Consider the following 27,069-nt stretch of genomic DNA (forward strand, 5'->3'; position numbering starts at 1 on the left):
TTTTAACTGACAGAGAAATTTGCCTTTATTCTCAGTCAACTTGAGAATCTCTTATCAATCATGAAGTATCTGTACTAACATACTGATGGAGGGATCCTATTCTGTGTTTTGTCAAGTGCATTTCAGCTTTTGTTCCAATCTTTACAGATTGTGAAACTTCCTGTGACACCCAGGGTCAGGGTCAGTTTGTTGAATAAGACTGTTATGGATAGAGAGTCCCTTTGTGGATGAGGGCAGAACTACATAAGAATCGAACTATTAGTGTACTCTTGCAAGCCTCAATCATTACTGAGAGCCCAACTGAGATCTCGGGGGTCCAGATTAATTGAGACTGCTTGTCCTCCTACAGAATAGTCCCCCTCAGTTTCTTTCATCCTTCCCTAATTCAACAACAGGGATCAGCTGCTTCTGTCCATTGGTTGGGTGCAAATATCTGCATCTGATTCTTTCAGCTGATTTTTGGGACTTTCAGAGGGCAGTCAGGATAGATCTCTTTTTGTGAGCTCTCCATAGCCTCAGTAATAGTGTCAGGCCTTGGGACCTCCCCTTAATTTTGATCCCACTTTGGGCCTGTCACTGGACCTTCTATTCCTCAGGCTCCTTTCCATTTCCATCCCTGTAATTCTTTCAGAGAGAAGCAATTATGGGTCAGAGATGTGACTGTGGGATGGCAACCCAATCCCTCACTTGATGACCTGTCTTCCTGCTGGAGGTGGCCTCTATAAGTTCCCTCTCTCTACTGTTGGTTGGGTGTTTCTCCTAAGGTCTCTCCCTTTAAGTCCTGGGAGTCGCTCCCCTCCCAGGTCTCTGGTCCATTCTGGGAGGGGGGATGGATATTAGCCTTAAAAAAGTGTACTGAATACCCAAGATACAGTCCACAGAACCCAAAAAGCTCAACAAGCTGAAGTGCCCAAGTGAGGATGCCTCAGTCCCACTTGGGAGAGAGAAGAAAGCAATCACAAGTGGGGAGGGAAGAAAGAACCTGGGAAGGAAAGTGGATGGGGTGCAGGGGAAGTGAGAGGGGGATTGAGGAAAACCTGATCTGGTATTGGGTGAGGGAAAAGGACTGAATCACTGAGGGCCAGCAGAAAGAATGTAAACAGGCAACCTCAGGACATAGGAATTGATGTGCATATCTGCATAATGTCTGAATATCCAAATACACACCATACTCAATGCTAGAGAGATGTCTCAGCAATGAAGAGCATCAGCTGCTCTTGAAAATGCACTTTCTTGGGCAGCTTAGAAGTAACTCCAACTCCATCTCTGATACTATCTTCTGACCTCTGTGGACACACACACACACACACACACACACACACACACACACTTGAAAAGGAAATTAAATTTATTCAGACCATTTTTGTTTTTACAGAGTGAACATTCACAGGTAAGTATAAGAATGAATTGTCTATCTTTTAAGACAGTGGCTTTCAACATTCTTAATTCTATGACCTTTTTAGATAGTTCCTCAAGATGTGATGACCCCAAACATAAAATTATTTTTGTTGCTACTTCATTAGTGTATTTTTGCTAATGTTATGAATCATAATGTAAATATTGGATATATAGGATATTTTATATGAAACACTTTTGAAAGGGTTGTATACAACACAGAGAGTGAGAACTGCTGTTCTAAGATGTATGTTTTTCTTTTATAAATATCACAGTTGAGTTTTGTGCTCCAGTGTCCTAACACTTGGGCTTGGTTTTCCTAAGTCTGGCTAACAGAAAGCATGTACCATGGTATATGTATATTTTCTTCTTCTCTTGTTCCTTATCCTGTCTTCCTCCTCCTCCTTCCTCTTCCTCCTCCTACCTCTTCCTCCTCCTCCTCCTCCTCCTCCTCCTCCTCCTCCTCCTCCTCCTCCTCCTCCTTCTTCTTCTTCTTCTTCTCTCTCTCTCTCTCTCTCTCTCTCTCTCTCTCTCTCTCTCTCTCTCCCAAATCTCATTTTCTCTTGCTACTGCTATAAATCAATAATTGAGGGTTTGTTCTGTATATTTTCTTTCTCTGAAGTTACTAGATATTAAAATATCCATATTTGTGATAAAATTGATTGGATTATTAGATAGGAGTCTTTGGAAAAACAATTTAAACATCAATGTTTTGCCCCTAAGTTTAGATGTCTAAAAAGAGAACAATTTAGTTTTCTGAAGCGATTTTTGATTCTTTTAAAGATATTCTTACAAAGTAAAGACAGGACAACAAGGCATGTCCCCTGGAACGCTGTGTCCAGATCTATCTACTGTATATTATATGACTCTCTGGGGCATTCAGTGTTTCTTCAATTTTGTGAAATATTATGATTGCTTTTTCCTGAGAACTACCAGCTTTCAGAGGAGTAACTCCTAAATGTTTTTATTTGTTAGTATATGAAAAAATATTGCTTTAATATATATCTTTAAATTTTTATTTCAGAAAAGTCAAGCCAGTTATCACAGGTATAACATAAGAATTGCATGCTGTTTTTTATTTTTGTTGTTGTTGTTGTTGTTATTTGTGTAGTGGTTAAGTCCATGGCTTGTAAATCAAGGATTTAAGAATGTCTGCATTAAAAATGACTCAGCAATGATAGCCTTTGAATATCTTCTTGTCTATCATGGTCTCTAAAGAGCATCTCAAAGAGACAGCTGTTATTCATGGACTCAGGAATAAGTTATGAATGTGGGTCTGGCATTAGTGCTCTTGAGTTTCAACCTTCATCAGGCCATTACTGCAAACTGAGCAGAAGGAAGAACTTCCAGATTCTCGCTGTCAGCCCCAATACTTTTTTCAGCTCTGCAAGTCAGTTCCTCTATGTGCAGCTATATGCCCAGAATTCCCAAATACTAGGAAGATGCAACTGGATAATTTTACTTAGCCTTTTCTTAAGTTTTAGTGATACAGTCTATAAGAAAAACTATACTCAGGTGAAATTGGTAAGCTATAGTAGGACCAGCTCTCCAGGAAATACAGGGCTTTCACCTACAGAGTCTCTATTAAGTGTGCTTCTATGTTTATTGCCCAGTGTACAGAGTATCTACACATTCTCACCACTGTTTCCTCCAGCCTTCCAAAACCACCTTGGTCACATTCCCTCCTTTTTACAGAGTAACCCAGTTCCCAGGGTTGGTATTTATTTCTCACTCTACTTCTGGACATGGAAACCAACAAACCTTTAACCTTTAACTCACAGGCACTTGAAACCCTTTATCTCTCCTACAAGAACAAGTTCTAGAACAATGTCTCATGTGGGACAGTAGCATCTGCTCATTTTCCAAAATGCAGTTTGGCCACACTTAACGCTAGAAAATGAACATCTGATCTATACAATAGACAGATCTTACCGAAACCCAGGTTAATTCTTTTAAATGCTAATTTTGAGTAAATCTCTCAAGATTTGATCTGAAGTCTCTGGGTTTTTAACTCAGGTTACCCTGAAAGAATAGACCAGCATGTGAACCAAATAATAAGTGAATGTCAAATTAATAGAAAAAAAAATAGAAAGATGGTTTCTCCCAAGCATTCAGGTAATTCTTTCTCTGAAAAACTGAGAAATGCCTCTATGTATATAGATGAAAAAGAGATTTATCTATTATTTTTCTAGAACTGAAGCCTCACTGCGTACAGCCAACTGCAAGTAAATCCTCTGCTTGTTATCATTTTAAATGATCACATTTCTACACCTTTTGCTCCTTACTGACCCAGCAACCAACTACACAACTAAAATAATAAGCAAATTTTTATTAATTATCATTTCATTGTTAGTTCACCTGTTATAAGGATACATGTTTCATATCTTATTATAAAAAATGATCCTCTTTTCTGTACATCCTGAAAAGCATCTTTTCCAGCTCCTTGCTTAAACACTACAATGTCAACACTATAATATCTGTGAAGACAAAGGATAAACTCATTAAATATGTTGCCTGCTCCACAACACTATACTCTGCTTTGTGAGAAATAATCAATAGTTTCTGATAACAATTTTCCAATGCTGTAGTTGATTTTTAAACATAAGGAGTTTGCAATATGGAATCTGCTTTAGGCTATGAGGATAATAATAATAATATTAATAATAATAATATAATAACAGTATCCTATTTAATCTAGAGATATTCTCTTTACTATTCCTGATGGATGATCTAGAGATATTGAATTATGTGCATTCAAGGTTATGATTAGTTGATGAGCAACTGACTCTCTGTACCCCAGTTTCCCCCTTGATGAAGTGAGGGTATTAATGGTAATCTTCCTAATGGTGTCTGGTAAAGAGTAGTTGAAACTGTAAAGCTTTAAAAACTTTGTCTGACATATGTTTCATGCTCAGGGAAGGTTAGCTATTATTAACATTGTTTTGACAGTCAGAAAGAGCAATATGCCTCTAGGTCAAATGAAGGTGGAAGAGCTAACATGCAAAAATTAGATCAAGCTTAGCCAGTGTTAGGGACGATTTACTATTTTGCAATATGCATACTTTTGGGATTCAGTAGCCAACAACATAACTGTTGGCTCTGTTTACGCATAGGCATTTCTATTTTCCAGAATTAAAGGAAAAGAAATAACAATTTCAGAGAAAAAGAAGAGCCTTAATCATGTCAGGGTTCAATATAAAAATAAAAATATTGATGAAAAATATCTATGAATTATTTTCCTTATTCAGTTTGATTAGTCATGTAACGAACTTCAAATGCACCTAGTCCTCTCTTCTGCCCAGTGCCCATTTTGTTGGCTTTGGTAACTTGGATAAATACTTACTCTTGACTCTGTGCTACTAGAGTAGGTAACAGCAAAGCTACATAATCACAGAGTAGGCTTCTGATGTAGCCTTCAGAACTAGGCATGGATTCAGCTCCCATGCTTCATACTCCTGTCACAGTAACTTCCTCAAAAACACTAAAAATTTGATCATAAATTGTAAAAGTGTTTTCCTTATTATTGTGTGTGTGTGTGTTTGAAAGATAGAGTGAATGATTTTAGATTTAGTGAAAAAGAGAAATATCCTCCCTAAATTGGAAATAGTACAAATGATTAAACATAATGTTAGAATTTACACTTATAATGTTAAAAATATGCTAAATATAACTCTCAAGACTATGATCTAGAGTCACTTTCTTGCTGTATGCAACAATACTTTTCTAGAAGCATGGATTTTGATGCATTCTAAAAAGTCTCCAAGAGGAGTTATTATTAGACATTGACCAAGTGAATTTGATCCAAACTATGACATCATGCTGAGAGCTGAATTTTCCTTGCTGCTCTTAAAAATATTGACTTTGCTGATGTTGCACGAAAGACAAAACATTACATTTTGTCAAGCTTTTTAGAACTAGAAAACAGCTTAATATTTTGGTTACGTTTAATCATATTTTATTGAATTTGTTAATATAGAATTCTGAACTACGATTGTATTATACAACATGGTGACTACCACTTCACACACATAGTATGGGTAAAATGCTGAGAAAAAACTCACCACTGACAGTTATCATCAAGATTTGCCTATCATGTTCTATTCTCATAAGAGCATAAAATACATTAAACATAACAAGCTTACACAAAATAGCTCTCCTTTTGATATAAGCAGTGTTTCAGTGCTATGTTTCTATTAGAGTGAAGGAAAGTTCTTAGGGAAATACTGATAATTTTAAATTGAAAAAAATGTATAAGAGGTGTCATTGATGTTAAGCTCAGTGGTGGAGCATTTATCTAATATTTACAAGGCTGTGAGTTTGGCGCCTTATACCACCAAACAATGAAAGCAGCACAAATAATATAAACCAATGCTAGTTACACATTCACTAAAAGTGCTTAAGCAGATGATGGGATCTATGACATTTGAGTCAGAGTGGGTGATCTTAAACCAACAAAGTCCTTGGCACATAACCTGTCACCTGATTTGAATTTGAAGCATTCTGTTTTCTTCTCTCTCTCTCTCTCTCTCTCTCTCTCTCTCTCTCTCTCTCTCTCTCTCTCTTTCTCTCTCTCTCCCTCCCTCTCTCTCTCTCTCTTTCCCCCACCCCCCTCTCTCTTTGAGGCAGGGTTTCTCTGTATAGCCCTTTGTAGACCAGGCTGACCTCAAACTCAGAAATCCGCCTGCCTCTGCCTCCCAAGTGCTGGGATTTTAAAGGCGTGCGCCACCACCACCCAGCTACATTCTGTTTTCTTTAGCTGAACAAATTGTTTAGTTAGTATAGTCCGTCCTTTGGACTTGCTAAGGTTTTAATGTGGGGATTATTTATGTTTCTCAACTATCTATAATTAGAAAAGTCTTATGCCATATCTCCACTGGACTCGCACCAGCTTCTAGATTGGTATATTTACTATTTGACATATTTAATCTCCATGCCCACTCCCCCACACCAGAAAAACCCAAACCAAAAGTGAAAACCATTCCCCCATACCATTCTGTTTTTTTCATGCCCCTTGATTCTCTGAAGTAGGTTGCTTTAACAGGCTGGAGTAACTGATGCTGGGGAAATTTATGGTGGAGTGAGCATGTACAAGATATTACATGCAACACAAAATGACTTTTGAGATTGAAGCCAGTTTGATACATTAATTGTATTTTTGCTTACAGTTTACTTCTTCGTAATAGAGAATTCCTTCCTTGACCTGGGTTCTGGCATTACTGTGGCACCACCCTACATTCAATAGTGCTCCTTTTGTTCCATTCTTAAGCACCCGTATTGAATCTTTACGATGCTGGCAGCTATATGCTTCAGGGTGCTGGACTGACTTATGAAATAAGAAAAAAAGACATAATAAAAGTTTAAAAATTGTTGCTGAGTTCCAAGTAGTCAGTAATTTAAGGCTGAAAAGAAATTATGTATTAAACTTTAAAAGTATCTTCTAACAGGAATACCTATATTCATACTCTTTAGAGAATCATCAAATTCTTGTGAGTTATCTAAGTAGGTTTACCTTCACTATGTCCAAGAAATAAACTAGATGCAAAGGTACAATGCCAATGACAGTCCTTTTCTACAAAACTGCCTGTTTAAAATCCCCATTATTGACTAAAATGATGAAGTAAAAACTTGTAATTATAGATTTTTTTCCTTCTGTGTCCTATGAATCTTTACAAAGGCTCTTCTCTCCTGCTTCTGTTAGTGATTAAAGAAACCATTAATGATGTATAATAGGAACTTTCATGGGGAACTTCAAAAAGAGAGAAGAAATTACTATTGTTATCAAGGCTTTAAATATTCATTGTGAAGAATGCTCACTCTCATCGAAGATGCAGGTGATTCTATGAGCCTCCTATCACATAGACTAATGCAGACTCTATGTAACTGTTAAAACAATTTGGTTAGAAAGACTTGGGATAGTAAGTAAGTGATATTTTCCAACATTTTATATAGTCTTTCCCCCTTTACAGTCAGTGTAAGCCCCATCCTACTGAAATGTAGCTCCCAAATTTAGAGTGGGCATTTACATCTCAGTAAGACCTCAGTAAGTGCCACCCTGCAGGCTCCCTTATAAATAAAGACATGTGTTTCCAAGGTGATCTGAATCCCATCAATGATGATGAAAATTAGCTAGTATTTTATGTACAAGGAAAAGAAGAAACAACTAGGAAAAATGCCCTCTTATTTGAATAAGAAAAGTTTAAAGATAATAATCAAAGCCAATTTTGCTTGGACATTTTTTTCAAAGGACATAGGAAAATATGGAGTAATATCAAAGATACCCATTATTCTGCCTAATCCTGACATTAACCATTCAGATAAAAGTCAATTCGCTAATACCTTAGATGCTTGGAGAAATAAACCCTTGGAAGTTTGTGCTTTTCTAAGAAAAATTCTGCGACAAACTGTATCGTCCATTTTCTGTAGCTATGAGAAATACACTGAATAACTGGAAGAGATTTATTTGCCTCATAGATTCCGAAGATGCAAGACAAGATTGGGTGACTCCATTCCTTCAGTTTGTAGTAGAGTTGTAAGAACAGAGCTAGAGTGCAGAACCGCATTGATAAGAGAACATGAAGAAAACATCACATAGAAAGATAGGACACCAGCAGGATGGGAGCCAACCTCTCTCTTTTATAACAACACATTCTATCAGAATCTAACTGGAGTCCTGTGAGAACTGCATTAATGCTGAGAGTGACAGGGCAATTACATGGCACAAGCTCCACTTCTCAAGTTCCACCATCTCTGGATCCATGATTCTGAAGACCAAGCTACCAGCACATATGTCCTAATAAAAAAAAAATTATTAATTTAAAAAAAATAAAAACCACATTTCATTCTTCGGATTCTTCAGTAGTTTCACATATTTATGCAAGGAATACTAGTATTTTTCACTCTGTATCCTCCTTTGTCCTCCTCTCTCTCACAGGAGTCCTTCTCAATAGTCCTTCCTATTTTCATGACTTCTTTATATGTATTGAGTTTAATACACATTTCATACACTGAGTTTAATACAAGTTGCTTGACTTAGTATGGAAAGAGCAGCTTATTTGTGGCTACACCACTAAAAAAGTTGTTACCCCTCTTCCAGTAATCATTAATTGCTAATTAAGACTTTGTGATAGGTGGAGCTTCATGGGTACATACCCCATCCAAGACACTATGTTGTAAAGCTTTGTGCAGATAAGCACAGCCAAAATGAGTCATGAGTGGGGGACTGTGTAGCCACACTTCAAATACTGTGTTTTTGTTTCAGTTGGTAAGAAAATACAGATACTAACAAACGTCAAAATGAGTTTTGTAAAGAACAAGGCAAAAATAATTGTTTTTCTTCTGTATATAACCATCTTGTTCTTTTCCTAAAAGGCCAGTGCTATTAGGCATTTGTATGTCTTATCTTTATTCCTGGACTGCACCAAAGCTTGTGCTATTTATGAGATAGGGATGTGATAAAATGCCTGAACAGTACAAATCAGGAAATTTCTTTGGCCCCCAGTGCTCAGAAGGTATATATTAAATAATGACAGTAGCATAAATATGTTCACTGAAACTCACTAAGCCACATGTTCACCACCCAAGAATATAAACCAGAGAAAATGTATTCCTCAAGTAGGCAAGTGCTGCTTTCAGCAAGCATTAAGATTGTGAATGAGATCTTACTAGTGTATGCAATGGTGTCAGCATTTGGAGGCTGATTATGGGATGGATCCCTGGATATTGCAGTCTCTAGATGGTCCATCCTTTTGTCTCACCATAGCTGTCTCTTGTGAGACTACGCAGGGGCCTAGCAAACACATAAGTGGATGCTCACAGTCAGCTATTGGATGGATCACAGGGCCCCCAATGGAGGAGCTAGAGAAAGTAATCAAGGAGCTAAAGGGATCTGCAACCCTATAGGTGGAACAACATTATGAACTAACCAATACCCCGGAGCTCTTGACTCTAGCTGCATATTTATCAAAAGATGGCCTAGTCGGACATCAGTGGAAAGAGAGGCCCGTTGGTCATGCAAACTTTATATGCCCCAGTACAGGGGAATGCCAGGGCCAAAAAGTGGGAGAGGGTGGGTAGGGGAGTAGGGGTGAGGGTATGGGGGACTTTTGGGATAGCATTGGAAATGTAAGTGAGGAAAATACCTAATTAAAAAAAAGATTTGAATGAGAATGCACTTTTGCATAATGAAAATCACCTGGGTTTTAAGATAACCCTTGAGATTATAGAAGCACTGGCAAACAATCAATTGCTCCTGGCGGTGTAAAAATCAATGAATACTCTGTTCTAGTAATGCATTTAGAAAGCAATAGAAAAACAATGGTAAAATTACACATCTGGGTCAATTCATGAAATTCTGTCATAATTCAACACAAAGATTTTAGAGAGTTAAAAATATTCATAAATGGTCCCAAAATCATTCATGCCATGACTAATCATTAAATAAGGAAGGTTGAAAATTATGTTTGACTCGAGTGTCTACTACTTATGAGACACTGCTCTACTTAGCACCATTGAGAAAATTTCAATATGCTTAAGAAATGACATATACATAAAAAGTATAATCTTCATACACTGTTCATTCATAGAAAATACTAGGCATGAAGGCAATACTAAGTGGGCATTGTGAATCAAATCCTGTTTATACTGCCTCTACTGTCAGTCTCTTTGGCCAAGAACAAGACAATGAGAATCCACTCGTAGTTCTATAGATGGAAAATGACTATGACTCAATGCTGGTGGATATTCTGCTGGTGTATATCTAGTGCTCAAATTTTAGTTATCTTTTGGTTTCTGCTTCTATCAGTCCTTTGAAATAGCTAGTAATTTATTTTTAGTGATGTTATCATTATATGATTAATCTTTAGACATTAGAATTCACTTACGTTACACTTGTATAATTTCTCTTGGTAAAATGCCATATCGACTCGTTAGTATTTGCACATGTTCTTACATTTCAATATAATAATATTTTAAATACATTGTATAATGACTTTGAATCAGTTGAAATGAGAATTCTTGTCCATACCAAGTTTATAAGCATTTGAAAAACAACAATTATGATAACTGCTTATGAGCTACAGACTTCATTCTTGATAAAAGCTGAGCTGGAGAATGAGCCCAGTCCACAGTTATTAATGTGCTCGTCCTCCAAACAGAAGCCACACAAATTTTTCCATTTAGTTATAGGACCATCTAGGCCACTTTACACTACCACCACCAAGGCAGACCTTAAACAGTGCAAATTACAGAGCAACTGCCATCTATGAGATCCGCACAGGATTAGCTGTGTGGATGGGATGGATCAAGTCACATCCATTTTGTTTCATTACCATAATGAATGCTAGTCCACCATGTAGGGCACTTTTTGTTTACCCTCTTCTATTAGTTACTCTATGGTGGACGTGTAAGCAATTGAAGTTGGTCCTTTTCAAGTAGCAATCTAATGTTTACATTTGGACACAGGGCTCACAAGTGAATAGTCTCACAGAGGTTTTCTGGTGAAGACTAGTGAGTCAATACATTACTGTAAAATGCATTTGCCTTCTTAATAGAAATGGCCACAGCAGGAATCACAGGCATTCAGCGCACAGATTTCAGGTAAAAAATTACATTTCTATCCAAAAAGTGTTTGTATGTAAAACTGTTTAATTTTCCCTAGGCCTCTCAGTTGTTATCATAATTAAAATGTCCATTACTTTATAGTATATCCATAAGCTTATTCTGAGTAGCCATCAGAGGTAACCATTTTACAAACATGACTATTAGCACTAGAATTTTAAATGGTTTGCTATTCTCTTGATTTATTAATGGTGCTTTCCATTCAGGTTTTGGGGCATTCAATAATAATTTCCTATTTCTGTTTACCTATAATCACACCAAAGAGCAAAATATACCTCCACATTAGTGAAATATGCTATTAATTTGCTTTTTGCAATCAGCTCTTAGAAATTGTTTCTTTGAGGAATATTATGATGCCATTATGAAAACGACTCTCTCAAGTTTTAAAGCTCTCTCAAGTTTACAATTATGACATGTGTTTCCAAACAGCAAATGAAATTTGTGATGACAGAAGGGTTGTTTTCCATGTAGACACATGTGCAGATCCTTCTTCTGTTTATGGCAAATTAAATAGAAAAGTTCTCATTTCGTACCTGCTCATACTTTATTTAGCTTTCTTCCATCTGCTCACAAATGCTCTTGTAAAATCATATCCCATGGCAACCCACCATGGCATTTGAATCTCTCTGTCTCCCCAGGGAGTTTATTTCTTCTAGGGAAACTACCGTACTGTTTTAAAGAAAAGCAATTCTCATTTGTTTGGAAGGGTCTCAGTTTGATAGCATTCTCCATAGCAATTTCTATAAGATAAAGACACTGTATACACCTTCCTTTATACTTACAAAGAAGCTCTTGACTTTTACTCAGATTAATAGTCACACTGAAATTTTAAGGAGGGCAACAAAACAGTATTTCACATGCACACAAACACACACACACATATACACACACAAATAAAAGCAAAATAAACAAATAAAACATAAATAAAAATCAGTCTCCACTCTGCAGATTGATCAATGCCAAATAAACTTTATTAACTGAAGGAAGACTGCTCCCCTAGAGAGTTTTTTTTTAAATAAAGTTTTATATGATTTAGAATTTTAGTAAGAAAAGAAAAATTCAAGTCCATTCATTTCATATTTATAACCACACTACATCAATTAACTTTTAAAATTCTTGCTGGGAAATTCTTGCACTGGGAAGAATAGTATGCCAGGTCAGCCCACAGGAATCAGTTCCCATGGGAACCACAAGGCCATGCCATTTAAAGAAATCATTTCATTTCTATAATCCTCAATTCTCTAGTTCAGAAAATGGGTAAAGTCTCCTAGGGTATAATTAATATAAAACTAATATGATGTTTTATAAAAAACTCTTTGTTGAAGATATAATGCATGGTACAGTGCTTGCTTACTAAGTGAGTTTGATTCCTTGACTTTGATAACCAGCATGTCAACCAATCCAAGTCAAATTAAATAAAAATCACAACAACAACAGCAACAGCAACAGCAACCCTACACAAAATAAAAGAAAACAAAACAAAGCTAAACTAAACTAAACAAAACCATTTTGCTAATGACAAAACACTATTAGGACAAGCTTATTACTATACTTACATGCTGATATTTTATTATTAAAAGTATCATCCATACACACAATATAACAATGCAGTTGTAGTACAAGCTACATTTTATTGACAGCAAAAAAAAAAAAAAAATACCAGGTAAAATCACCAGTGGCACTTGAATCTTAACTGAGACTGTGAACTTATTTCTGCACAATCAATTCTCTCTTGAGAGACCAAAGCACTCCACCCTACAGCATTCACCATCTGAACTGAAAATTGCTTTTGTGCCTTCAAATATGCATAGCCTAGTAACCATTTTCAAACATGGTTATTTTGAAAAAATGCATTAATATTCTATTATGTTAAACTTAAGTGTAAAAACTAAAATCCACATGAGCTTATGTATGTTTACTTTTTAAATATTTTATTCTCTTTTCCTTCTAGATGTAATTACTATTCCTCAAATTTAGAATAACAAGAGTTGAAGTACTACATTAATTTTGCCACCTAACAGATTTTATTCAAATATTATTTTAATGTCTGTACAATATGTGGATCATAAATTACAAAGGTACTTTCTCAGATTTCAAGTACTGTCAGATTTATTTTCTAAGATTAAATATAATGGTTTTAGAATTATTGCCCATATAGAATTTTCTTTATAATAAAAATCAGCAAATACAAGTCAACACTTGATTGTACTCACTTACATAGAATTATGTGGAAAATTAACCATTAGTCAGTTTTTTCCCCACTGACTTGATGCCCAACATAAATTATATAATCAACTAATTTAAAGTAAATTTAAAGTTAGATATTAAAATGCTGTTTCCTATGCTTTCAAAATACCATTTCGCTGATACGGTTCCATTTTTTTGGTGAATTTTAAAAAATTCATTGCATTAATGAATCTTTAAATATTTCCCTATTTACAATTCTAATATATGGAAATACAAATCCGTACTAGTATAATAGTATATTAGCCCAAATATCTTCAGAAATTCTTAACATTCTTAGCTGTCTGAAAGAGTGCTATCAGGCTTTATCAAGTTTGATCAGCAGGCTTAATATAATTTACATCATCACCTTATAGAATTTTATTTTCAAATTGCATTTAAAGTGATACAAGTTCTCTCTCTCATTTTTAATAGTTATTCTATAAACAACAACAACAAAATTCTACCTATAATCCATCATTCTAGATGGTCAGTTACTTAAAATAATTCTTTCGTTTTTTTCAGTGTTATTTTCCAACAAGATACTGAACAAATTGAGGTCTGTGCTTTAGCTCAACTTTAAACACAATCCAGTTTAAATATTAATGGTGCGACCAATCACCATAGTCATTTGTTTATGGATGCCTTGGGCAGTGCTGAAGTTTCTGCAAGGTAAAGGACATGCTGGTAAAGTATGCACTGTTCCAGTATGGGCTCCTGGAACTTAAGTGAGCCATCTTGATGGTTTCACATAGCAGGTAATCTAAGGCAGGCTTGGAGTAGAGGAAGAAGACTAAAATAAACAAGGATCAGAGAAGACTGGAAGTTTTACATCTTGGTGGAATAGGATCTTTAGAACACAGTGTGATTGTGGAGTTAAGGGAAAATCCATAAATAATCTTGTAAAATATCACCAGTAAAACATGAATATGGAACATTGCTTCCCTACACATAGCCTAAAACTGTTTACTATCTCAATACATATTTTTAATTTTTATTATAATTTTAATGCAAGTATTGTATTGACATCCCTCCCCTTCCAATTTCTAACCTTGCAACAACTATCTCCCAAATCCATGATCTCTTCTTTTTAAATCTCTCTCTCTCTCTCTCTTTCTCTCTCTCTCTCTCTCTCTCTCTCTCTGTGTGTGTGTGTGTGTGTGTGTGTGTGTGTGTGTGTGTAAATACAATCTTCTGATTCTCTTTAGTGTTGCTCACGTATGTATGTGTTTAGAGCTGACTGGATAACCGACAGAAAATGCATCCCTGAAGAAACTGATTCTCCTTTTCCCAGCCTGAGTTCAAATTTCCAGCACCTATACAAAAAGCTATATACATGTTCCTATAAGCCAAGTCTTTGAAAGCTGTAGATGAGAGGATTACTGCTAGCATGTAGCATGCCAACATATCTTCAACCTCAGTGAGACACCATCTCAAAGGTATAAGCTGGATGAAGACAGAGCAGGTCACATGAACTTCTCCTCTAGTCTGTTCTTGCAAACGGATGCTCATACCCAGTTGTGTACACACACACTCTCTCTCTCTCTCTCTCTCTCTCTCTCTCTCTCTCTCTCTCTCTCTCTCTCAATAAAGTATTTTTAAAAATTATTAAAGACAACGTTTAATGTAAGCTAAGTAAAAGAGATGAGCCAATAAAACAGCTGGAGTCTTTGAGTGTTTCTTGAAAATTTGCGTTATGCTCTCTAACCACAGGTCTAGCAGTATTGGGAGATGGGGCTATGGGGAGCTGTCTATATGGTGTGGCAAGGATACAGCATCCTTTACCGAAATGAATTCATAAATCTGCTTCAATCTTCCAGCCACACGAAGATGTAAGGAAAAGGCACAGCCCACCAATTTAATATATTGACAGTCTAACCTGTCACAGTTTGTTGTAATGCGTGAGTCTGATGTAACAACCCCAAGGCCACAGTGCCTTGCTTGCTCTCTGAGGCTCAGTATCCATCACTATAGCACACACAGAGGTTCTGCCTCCTGATCTGTTCAATAAGATCTAAAATAGTGCCATATCTAAGGATGTCACAGTCCGCTGAGTTTCCCTTGTATGATGAGATTAGTTTGTTAAGGTCGAACATATGATTTACTTGTTCTTTGACCTATAAAATGATTTCAGACATCTTCACATTATGTACCCCATATGCTAACATACAGAAGAGAAAAATACCCACATTTTTTGTTTATTTTAAAAGTATTTTTATTGCATATTTTCTTTATTTACATTTCAAATGTTATCCCCTTTCCTGGTACCCCTGAAGTCACCTATCCAATCCTCCCTCCCCCTGCTTTTATGAGGGTGTTCCCCCACCCACCCACCCACTCTCATCTACCAGCTCTGGCATTCCCATACACTGGGGCATAGAGCCTTCACAGGACCATTAGCCTCTCCTCCCATTGATGACCAGCAAGGCCATCCTCTGTTACATATGTGTACTCTTTGGTTGATGGTTCATTCCCTGGGAGCTCTGGGGGATCTGGTTGGTTGATATTGTTCTTCATATGAGGTTGCAAACCCCTTCAGCTCCTTCAGTCCTTTCTCTAACTCCTCCATTGGGGATCCCATGCTCAGTCGAATAGTTGGCTGCGAGCATCCACCTCTGTATTTGTCAGGCTCTGCCAGAGCCTCTCAGGAGACAGCTACATCAGGCTCACTCTTTTTGCATGAGGAAAAGGCCAGATGCTTTGGAGAGACCTGATTTTGACAGGAAGGACATCTTTATTATTGGTTACTTTTGATGATTTTTGGAAAGAAACATTTGCGTATAACAAAAGAATCTTAATTTTTAATTTTGTTATATTTCTAAGATATTTTATAATGTATTTCTTTGTCTTTTTATACTGTATCTTAATAAATATGGTTTTAAACTTAAAAAGAACAAAACATGCCTATATTGTTTTGTGCTGAGTGTCTCTGCTCTTCAATACCTCCAAGAAAAGTTTCCCATGCTGAGCACTGAGGTGCTTTTGTTTTGTTTTGTTTTCTTTTGTTGTTTCATTTTTAGATAGGCCACTTTAAACTGAATGATTATATGTTTATAACTATTTGTATGTAACCATTCTCCAATAATTCTCTGAACATGTTTGTTCAATGACTTGTCACAACTTTTTAAAATTGGTTCTCAAATATAAATAACCATGTAATCATTTACTCTTTCAAAGCCACTTTTCGTTCTTTCTATTTATTTGTTTGTTTGTTTGTTTGTTTGTTTACGATACCGTGTCTAGCTCTGTAGTCCAGACTAGCCTGGAACTCTCACTGTTTCTGTTCTTCCAGTATCCCAACTTTGATGATCACCATCAAGTTTGGTATTTGCCAACATGTCTGGCACCAAGCTAGGTTCTGATTTAAAACATCTAATATTGTGATCATTGTACCATCCATTTCTCTCATGTTTAACACTGCTTGTAACTACTACTTTTCTCTTCTGAAATGTTGGTTACTATTTTCAAAATCAGTGTAAAAATGCAGACTGAATATGCGCTCCTTTGTCTCAAGTACAGAGAACAGGCTGTGCTATTTCAGCCTTTAATTTTGATATGGATAAAACTTCACCCTAAACCCGCCTAATCCCTGTGATACAAGTAGAGAAACAAGTAGATAATGGGAACTTTAATAATATTCAAGAGAATGTTTTTTGTTTATGAACCTATATGTACATGTGAACACACACAGGTATGGCAGTCAGTTGGTTTCTAAACAGATACATCAGCTACCAGTTCAGAAGAAGTGGTGATGGTATATAGCCTTCAAACATAGGCATATTTTTTTATTTTAATTGTAAAATTTGCTCTTTGTAAGAGTCGTGATACTTTTACAATGTCTTTTTCTGTTCATTTTAACTTATACTTTCACATTTACTTATTTATTTTAATTTTCTATTTCAGGAAATGTACTCAAAAAGAGTCGTGAGAGCTTGTTTTCTGCTGTCCTACTGTGACTAAGCAAGAGACTAACATATTTTGTAAGTCCATCTGTTTTTATCTTAAAGGTGTCTTTTTGATACAGAGAACTGCTTTCCTTATTTGCAAGTAGATGAATTTTGTTTTAATTAAGGTCTTAATTGGATTTATATGTTCCAAGTTTTGATTTGCTTTAACTTTATCTGATTTCAGTAATAAAGAACATTTCTTTATTACAGTTTCTTTGTATTTATTAGCCAGTTGTTTAGTGATTCTCGATAAAACCCTTATTAGCTGATGCTTGAGTTCAAAAAGATGATACTGTCAAGAATGCTGATTCGTCCTGGGCAAACATGCTTATAATTATTAATCCTTTATAACAGTGAACAAACAAATCTCTATTTGCAGAAACAATCCTCTGAGGCTGTATTAAGGTAGCTAAATACTGTCTTTAGCAAAAAGTGATTTATTTTATTTTAATGTTTAGATTTTACATTCATGAATTAACATTCATCATCACATTGTGATAAGAATTCAGAGAGCTTGCATAATCACATTGTGATATGCACTACACAGCGAATATCGACATGTTGTGATATCCACCATGTAACTTATATCATCATGTTGTGTTATGCACTACACTGATTACATCATTGAGTTGTGATGTGTGCTATACTGCTTTGCTATCTTAGATGGGAGAGCTCATTTACTCCATTTGACGCAGAACAAACAAGCAAGCCTATTGTGTGAAGGAGAGTCATGACTGACATTGAATTGAATTCTTCTGGAACGTTCAACTTATAATTCCTCTGATTATCGCACAGTTGATATTTGGTTATCCCACAGTTTCAGGAACACAGCAAAAGTAAATAAACTTTCTCCCATTTCATAAGCTGCTTTCTGATGTTGGGATAAATGAGTTTCTTTGTCTATAATTAGGTTTTTTTTTTCTGACACCCCCAATACCTGGAGTCAATGTAATACTTATTATTTATTTTGATGTTTTTCACAATATTTTTGAGTTTTCTTTTGCTCACACTCTATCCACTAAGCAAGATAAAAATTATTATTGTGTAACCTCACAATAAATCAATGGAGGGTCAACTAGATGAAAAAAGAAATCCCTATTATGTTCTAAATTCCAGGGGTCAGTAGTTCTTCCAATTGCCATTCACTGGGAAGGTTTTGCACCCCAGTGTTTGCACGGCACTAATGATGATGAGGACATCAACTGGGAAAGCAGGCTCAAAAGTCACAATGTGCTCTGGAAACCTATGCAGTAACTTAAGGGGAACATGTTGCTTCGAAAACATACTGGGCATATATAATAATTTTTATGGTCAAAGACCTTTAAAATTTTTCTCCCCAGATATAAATGAGAGCCTAGTGGTTCTGCTGTTTGTAATCCCTGTCAACTTCAATGACTACTTTTCTTTAAACAAATCACAAATATTTCCCATGAAGCTGTGCTTAATTCACACCTGCATAATTAAAAATTAATAAATATTTTAAAAATATTAATAATACTGGCAGTAGATTTCTAGATTTGTAGTCTTTTCTTTTTTAAGATTTATTTTTGTTAATACAATGTAGCTGTCTTCATGCACACCAGAAGAGGGCAGCAGATCTTATTACAGATGGTTGTGAACCACCATGTGGTTGCTGGGAATTTAATTCAGGGACTCTGGAAACGCAGTCAGTGCTCTGAACCACTGAGCCATCTCTCCAGCCCTGTTTGTAAATTTCTAAGTACTAAAGTAACAGTTATTTCAGCACTTTGGAAGTTCCACAATTTATAGGCTAACACAGCAAGCTCTAAGCCAACTTGAGCTACATTACATGATGAGTCCTTGTCTTAAAAATCAAACCCCAAGTGCAGGGCATGGTGGCGCATGCCTTTAATCCCAGCACTTGGGAGGCAGAGGTAGGTGAATTTCTGAGTTCAAGGCCAGCCTGGTCTACAGAGTGAGTTCCAGGACAGCCAGGGCTACACAGAGAAACCCTGTCTCAAAAAAACCCCATAATAATAATGATGATGATGATGATGATGATTATGATGATGATGATTTTTAACTATATAAACTAGCATTTCCTGTTCTAGTTTTAGGTCTGTTAATTACTGCCTTTTGAATATATTGATATCTCTATATAATTGTAAAGTTATTTGGGGATAGTTGGTAAAACCTGTTTACCAAAATGGAAATGCATACCACAAACAAACACTCATTGAGAGATTACTTACTGTATCAGAAAAGTAGAATATTTTACAGATGATGATGTACATCGAAATCAAACACAGATAATTATACTTGGGGGTATTCTTGAACTTTGGAGTCTCCTTGTTTACAAGACAAATAATAGTTTGTAGACACATATGTCTCTTTCTCTGTCTGTTTCTCTGTTCCTCTGTGTCTCTATCTATTTCTGTCTCTCTGTCTCTGTCGTCTCTGTCTCTGTCTCTATCTCAAGAAACATACTGACACATTTGAAATAGGGACTTATATTCTCAGCATAATTTGACAAATGCCAGGAACATCTGCCACCTAATGTCTTGCTTATTTGCCACAGGTAAACACCCTGAAACAAAATAAAAAACACTTGCTAAAATGACCATTGATTTTCTGACTATCTGAATAGACAGAGAGAAGTTCATAGTTACTACCATTTATAGCTGTGGGCATTGAAAGAGAAAAATATAACAAAACTAAAACCATTCAATTTTCCATTTCAAAGCTTTTAAAAATTGTTTCATATTCATGAAAATACAATTTTAGGAAAATATGAATAGCATTTTCTCTTCTTTTCAACAATCTCTAATTGAAAGGATTTTTTTTTTAGTGTGACTATCTCTAATTTTCTTCCCGGAATAATTAATAACTACAACTTTCTGTTCTATTTGTCTTAATAGTCAGATAAATGAATTTATCTTTTGTCCTGCTCTGAAAGTGATATTGAAGTGTTTTTATGCACCAGTGATCCTCAATACACATCAGACAGTTAACCCTGTTACAGTTTCTTATATAGCACAATATCTGAGACCACTAAAGAAAATAGTTTACCTTAAAATGATTTGTCTTTCTAAAGTCATTATCAATATAAAAGTAGTTTTGACAAAGGAATCCATACAATTACAAAAAAAATAGGATACTATACAAATATGCAGGAAATATTTTACATGTATTCTAAAATATCCATAATATCAAATGTTTTAACATTTGGCCTGGTGTTGTTAAATGGAAAAGAGATTCTGGTAATTTTATGTAATAGCATAAAGTTACACACACCCACATATACCCACCCACACCCACATACCCACACACCCACGCGTGTGTGCACGTGTGTATACACACACACACACACACACACACAAGAATGGATGGATATATATATATATATATATATATATATATATATATATATATATATATATATATATTCATTCTTCATTCTGGCTTTCTACACTGGAATGCCTTCTTTGCTATTCTGTCTCTTGTGGATTGAGTTCTTCGTATAAGCCAGACCTTTTTATTTGTGCAGCTCAGAATACTGCTTTCAATCTCTCTGTTCTATTTTGTGGTGACTGTGAATCAAAGCACCACTGATGACAAATGGTGGCATTTGACTGTGTTCTGATGATTCCTCAGAGAAAGACAACTGTGGCCACATTTCAATCACTAAGAATGCCAAAGGCAATCTTTTCTGCTTTGCAGTGTTACAGAAAACTCTTGGATTTTAAAGACACAAAAAGGGGAAAGTGGGCTATTTACATGGTCTTGAACATGTTATCTTTATCTGTTTAAAATCAAAGTGGTCACATTTCTTGCTGAAGACCTCACACCATGTTCTTGGTCAGAGAATAGTTGGAGAATAAAGACAGCTCCCAGCATGACACACCAAATGCCTGAAGAATTTTCCTTTCATATTCATGGCTTCCACATGTGAGCAAGTCTTTCTTTACTGTGCCTGAACGATGGCATAAAGATACCCATTCATCTTTTCAAGTGGCTGAGGACATTGCTTATGATATTGTGTGTGAGACAAAAACATGTATACATGTGTGAACATGTGGGTATATGCATATGTGTGCATGTGAATATGGCATTAAGAGGTCAACATTGGGTGTCTTCTTCCTTTTTTCCACTTCATTACTTATAAGAATATTTTTATTTAAATTTTGGACATGTGTGAGTGGGGTTGGGGTATGGCATGTGGGAACAGGTATCTAGACAATGGTATAAGATACTCCATAACTGGAGTTACATCCAGTTGTGAGCTACCTGGTATAGGCATTGGGTATGCTGACATAGTGGGTACTTTATTGACTGTGGCACCAGTATAGTCTCAAGATAGAAGTCATTTGATCTAAAATATATGTAGTATGGTGCGAACTCAATTGAAAGCTGAGTTAAACTGTGTCCTTCAACAATATTTTCTCAGCCTTTGAAACAAACGTGTTTGGTAAACTTTTCTGTGCCCGGTTTTAGGGCATCATCTGTAAGGGAGCTATTTCCTCTTTTTTATTGATTTCCCTGGTTAACTGATAATTAGGTCACTACAATTCATTGTTCTTATCTTATAAGCAATTAGTTCTGTTTTTCTACTTCCCATCTCACCACTCATTCTCCTTATACTTGTGTTACTGCTATACCATAAGCTATGTTGTTGTTGTATCATCAAATACTATAACATAAAATCACTGACATGCATAATCTACATTTGATATTAAATAAGTTTTAGGAAAAATATTATCAGTGTTGGTACTGATAATGCTTTTGTGATTTGTGGACAAAATTTCTAATTCAAGAAATATAAAATTTTATTTATACAAATAGAAATATTATTTTCTCAGGCACATGCATCAAACCTCTAAATTCTACTCATGAAGATCATGAGTAGAATCTGTAAATTCAGAGACAGCCGCTCTCCTTTCAAGGCACAACCCACACTTGTTAAGATCGTAAGTTCTAGTAAATACATCTGGATATTGTATTGCAACATGGCAAGTGATTCTGACAATTTACCCTGTTGTCATTTTTACATGTGCACATTTTTAAGGTCTTAATCATAATGAGCACCATTTTATGAGTTCTCTATGATGACTGAAATTCATAGAACCACAAGAATTGGTAATGCAAAATTGTCCCAAGTTCCCTGGGGTCACCCTACTTGCTATGGTTTCCTTCATAGTTTAGACACAAAGAAAAATAAGCATCATGTAAGATCCCAAGAGTGGCATTTCTTTCCATTTGTATCATGTTTATAGGGCAGAATGATGTTTTTTTATGAAATGAAATTCAGGATAATAAATGTGTTATAAAAGGTTATTGCCATATGGGTACCAAGTGAAATGGGATTAAATATTAGCACAGAATACTAAATTCCTTTCATTCTGTTTTTAAATTGTGCTTTCTTTAGCCGTGGGTCATTTTTCTTTGTGTGAAATTATTTATCCTTGTACATTGTTTAGAAAGTGAAAGGCTCTTGAGGTACAGATTTGAAATAAAAACTGTTTAAATATTATCCTAAATGTTTGTCTTCTATTTTTTTCAGAATATGCTTGGAAATAGAGATGACTATTTGGTGACTGACAGTAATAGAAACCATTCATAATTAGTAACTTATACACTCATCTGTTTTAATTGTTTCATTCCATGTGGTATGGGTGTTGGAGACCTGCGGTGGTTCCAGGTCTTCCATTTCCTCCCTCTCGGTGTGTCCAGATGCCACTGCACACCTGACTGATAGGAATGCATGGGGTCCACAGGATCCTGCTTCAGCTGAAAGTGGTTGCTGGGAAATGATGTTGGGGGGATTGGAGAAGGCTTTCTCTAAGTATTTTAGCAAAACAGCTCTCTTAAATGATCTTTCCTTGTGTGCATACCTTTATTAGAGATAGTGTTGTATGCATATTCTTTATTTAGGGTGGAAAATCATTGGAGAATGAGGAGTTCTTGGGTCAATTATAAAATCATTGGCCGTGAATGCCTCAATTGTATGGGGAGGCATTCCAGGAATCCCAAGTACTTGTTTTTCAGGTACAAGTTGAACCTGTAGTTTTGCCAAAGCCTACTTGACCTTCCTCGGGTTGTGGAAAGGGGTCAGGCACCACAGATGAGATCAGAGAAGGGGAAACCATGATGCTAAAAGGAGTCCTCATTTTGCCAAGAGTTCAGAGGAACTTTCTGGACAAGTAGACTGTGACTTTAATTAGCAGGGTTCCCCAAAATTCAATAGAATGTAAAATTATTTTAGTATTATAGTATTTAAACACACTGACAGTTACTGCAAATAAAACTGTTAATTGACTCACAGGAACCCTGAAGAGTGGGGAAAAGTATTTGCCAGCCACATTTCACAGAAAATAATTGTCTTGAGAATAAATAAAAAAGAAAGAAAGAAAGATAGAAAGAAAGGAAGAAAAAAGGAAAGATTGAGAAAATTAATGAAAATTATGAAGTAGGCTATACAGATAATTTTCAGAAGAAAGATAAAAAATTAAAATAATATGTTTTTCTTTTTTCTTTTTTAATTACTTTTACTGTTCTACAGTCCAGTCATTATCTCCTCCCTGTCTGCCCTCCCACAGTTCCTCATCCCATTCCTTCTCCCTCCATGTCTCCAAGAGTCACCCTCACCCCCCCCCCCAACAAGGCCTCCCCATTCCCTGGGATCTAAACTCTCTTGAGTGTTAGGCATGTCTTCTCCCACTGAGGCCAGACAGATAGAGTCTGCTGTATATGTGTCGGGGGTGGGGGTGAGGGACTTGCTTCAGCTTGTGTATGCTGCCTGGTTAGTGGCTCACTGTCTGAGAGATCTCAGGAGTCCTGCTTAGTTGAGACTGTTGGTCCTCCTATGGGGGTCACCATCCTTCTCAGCTTCTTCCAGCTTTTCCTTCATTCAACCACAGGAGTAGCTGACTTCAGTCCAACAGATGGTTGTAAGTATCTGCATCTGTGTCAGTCAGCTGCTTGTTGGGCCTCTTGGAGGACAGCCATGCTAGGCTCCTTTCTATAAGCACACCATAGCATCAGTAATAGTGTCAGGCCTTGGAGCCTCCCCTTGAGCTGGATCCCAAGTTGGGCCTGTCACAGGACCTCTTTTCCTTCATTCTCTTCTCCATTTTTATCCCAATTCTTTTAGACAGGAACAATTCTGGGTCAGAGTTTTTGACTGTGGGATAGCAATACCATCTTTCCACTTGATCCCCTGTTTTTTCTATTGAAGGTAGACTCTACAAGTTCCCTCTCCTCATTGTAGGACATTTCATCTAAGGTCTTTCCCTTTGAGTTTGATAGTCTTATTAAGTGCCTACTGTCCTCAGCCAGGAGGGAAGTGCAAATTAAAACTACTTTGAGATTTCATCTTAACTATTCAGAATAGCTAAGATTAAGAGAACAAGACACGCTGGTCTTCCTTCTTCTTGATTTTCTTGTGTTTTGCAAATTATATAGTGGATATTCTAAGTTTCTGGGCTAAAGCTAAGACGAAAGGATGGACCATTCGGAGACTACCCCACCTGGGGATCTATACCATAATCAGCCACCAAACGCAGACACTATTGCACATGCCAGCAAGATTTTGCTGAAAGACTCTGATATAGCTGTCTCATGTGAGGCTATGCCAGTACCTGGCAAATACAGAAGTGGATGATCACAGTCATCTATAGGATGGAACACAGGGCCCCCAATGGAGGAGCTAGAGAAAGTACACAATGAGCTAAAGGGGTCTGCAACCCTGTAGGTAGAACAATAATATGAACTAACCAGTACCCCCAGAGCTCGTGTCTCTAGCAGCATATGTAGCAGAAGATGGCCTAGTCAGCTATCATTGGGAAGAGAGGCCTCTAGGTCTTGCAAACTTTATATGCCCCACTATAGGGGATCGCCAGGGCCAAGACGTGGGAGTAGGTGGGTAGGGGAGCAGGGCGGGGGGAGGGCATAGGGAACTTTTGGAATAGCATTTGAAATATAAATAAAGAAAATATCTAATAAAAAATAAATAAAATTCATAAATAAAGAAAATATCTAATAAAAAATAAATAAAATTCATCATCTGTGAAAAAAAAATAAAAGAAAACACACACACAAGACAACACACACTAGCAAGGATGTAGGAGAATGGAAAATTCTTATTGTTGTTGGAGAGCAAATTGGTGCAGCCACTATGGAAACTACATTACATATCCCTAAAGCAATTGACCCATATAAGCTAATTCTGAGCATGTACCCAAAGGACTCTATTTCTTACTAGAGAGAAATATGGCCATTTAATGTCTATACTCTTTCTTTTCACAGTTGCTAGAATATGGGAAACAGCCTAAATGACCTTCAACTAAGTGGGTAATAAAAATAATGACACTGTTATCAACAGCATTACCTAGCTATAAAGTTGCAGTAATGATCAGTGTGGCAAGATATGCCCATGAATCCCATCATGGCATGAATATTATGGGTATAACCAACCACTTTCTTATAAGATATAAAACTCAGTCCACAAGAAAGAAATATATGCCTGATACTGTATATCTGACTAAAAATGGATAGTTGAAGAACTCTCAGGGTCCAGAGAAAAACCCAGTACTCTATATTGATAAATTATTATAGTGTCAATTGTCTCCATACCCATAGGATATAGTGTACCCATAGTATAGTGTAGCTCTTCTACATAATCAGAAATATTTCTTTGTGCAATGAATGGTGGCTAAACTAGAAACTCAAAACTGACCAAAATGCAAAGAATATGTATTCATGAATGCTTGGCTACAAATGAGGTATCAATATCAAATGCCCTTCCCTCTGCCAAAGGGTCGGACCATCATGGAAAAGGGAGCACAAAGGTTGTGACATTGGTTAGAGGATTCTGGTCTTGATAGGACTCATGACGACAGATCAGATGTGGTTTCTGCACATGATCTGAACAAAATCAAGTCAATTAACATTTTAGTATGAAGTAGAGAGGGGCTCAACAACCCCCATCCCTGATTGAAGAACATTTAAGAATTGATGTCCAAGATATAAGATACAATTTGCAAAACACATGAAACTCAAGAAGAACAAAGACCAAAGTGTGGACACTTTGCCCCTTCTTAGAATTGGGAACAAAACACCCATGGAAGGAGTTACAGAGACAAAGTTTGGAGCTGAGACAAAAGGATGGACCATCTAGAGACTGCCATACCCGGGGATCCATCCCATAATCAGCCTCCAAACGCTGACAACATTGCATACACTAGCAAGATTTTGCTGAAAGGACCTTGATATAGCTGTCTTTTGTGAGGCTATGCTGGGGCCTAGCAAACACAGAAGTGGATGCTTACAGTCAGCTATTGGATGGAACACAGGGCCCCCAATGGAGGAGCTAGAGAAAGTACCCAAGGAGCTAAAGGGGTCTGTGACCCTATAGGTGGAACAACAATATGAACTAACCAGTAGCCCCCAGAGCTCGTGTCTCTAGCTGCATATGTATCAGAAGATGGCCTAGTCAGCCATCAGTGGAAAGAGAGGCCCATTGGTTTTGAAAAATTTATATGCCTCCGTACAGGGAAACACCAGTGCCAAGAAGTGGGAGTGGGTGGGTAGGGGAGGGTCTGGGGGACTTTTGGGATAGCATTGAAAATGTAAATGAAGAAAATACCTAATTAAAAAAAAAAGAATCCAAAAAAAAAAAAAAATTGATGTCTTCTGCGGAAGCAACAGTAAGTTTTCTATAAGTGTTTGGTCCCTAGTAAGTTGATCACATACTAATTGTTGGCCTTGAACCAAAGGATATATGGACAGCACAAATCAAATTTGGTACTTTTTTGTTTTTAATTTAAAAAGGCCATTTGCTGCTGTAAGTAAGGGGTTGGTAGTGGGAGTAAATACAGAAGGAGTAAGATTTAAGAACTGAAGGTGAACATAATCCAAATCTAATGTATGG

The 27,069-nt window shown here is 36.5% G+C and overlaps 1 protein-coding gene across 7 annotated transcripts in view; it reads left to right on the plus strand.

The window, feature by feature from the left end:
• The window catches only part of Marchf1 (membrane associated ring-CH-type finger 1), an 854,833-nt gene that overhangs the window by 244,185 nt on the left and 583,579 nt on the right, over nt 1-27,069 (plus strand). For all 7 annotated transcript variants that reach the window (XM_030243793.1, NM_001293784.1, NM_001363124.1 and 4 more), the window contains one exon: nt 17,137-17,213. The gene's annotated coding sequence lies outside the window, so the exon portion shown is untranslated. The remainder of the gene's footprint in view (nt 1-17,136; nt 17,214-27,069) is intronic.

The sequence above is a fragment of the Mus musculus genome, chromosome 8, assembly GCF_000001635.26.
Source record: "Mus musculus strain C57BL/6J chromosome 8, GRCm38.p6 C57BL/6J".
In the NCBI taxonomy this organism is placed as follows: Eukaryota; Metazoa; Chordata; class Mammalia; order Rodentia; family Muridae; genus Mus; species Mus musculus.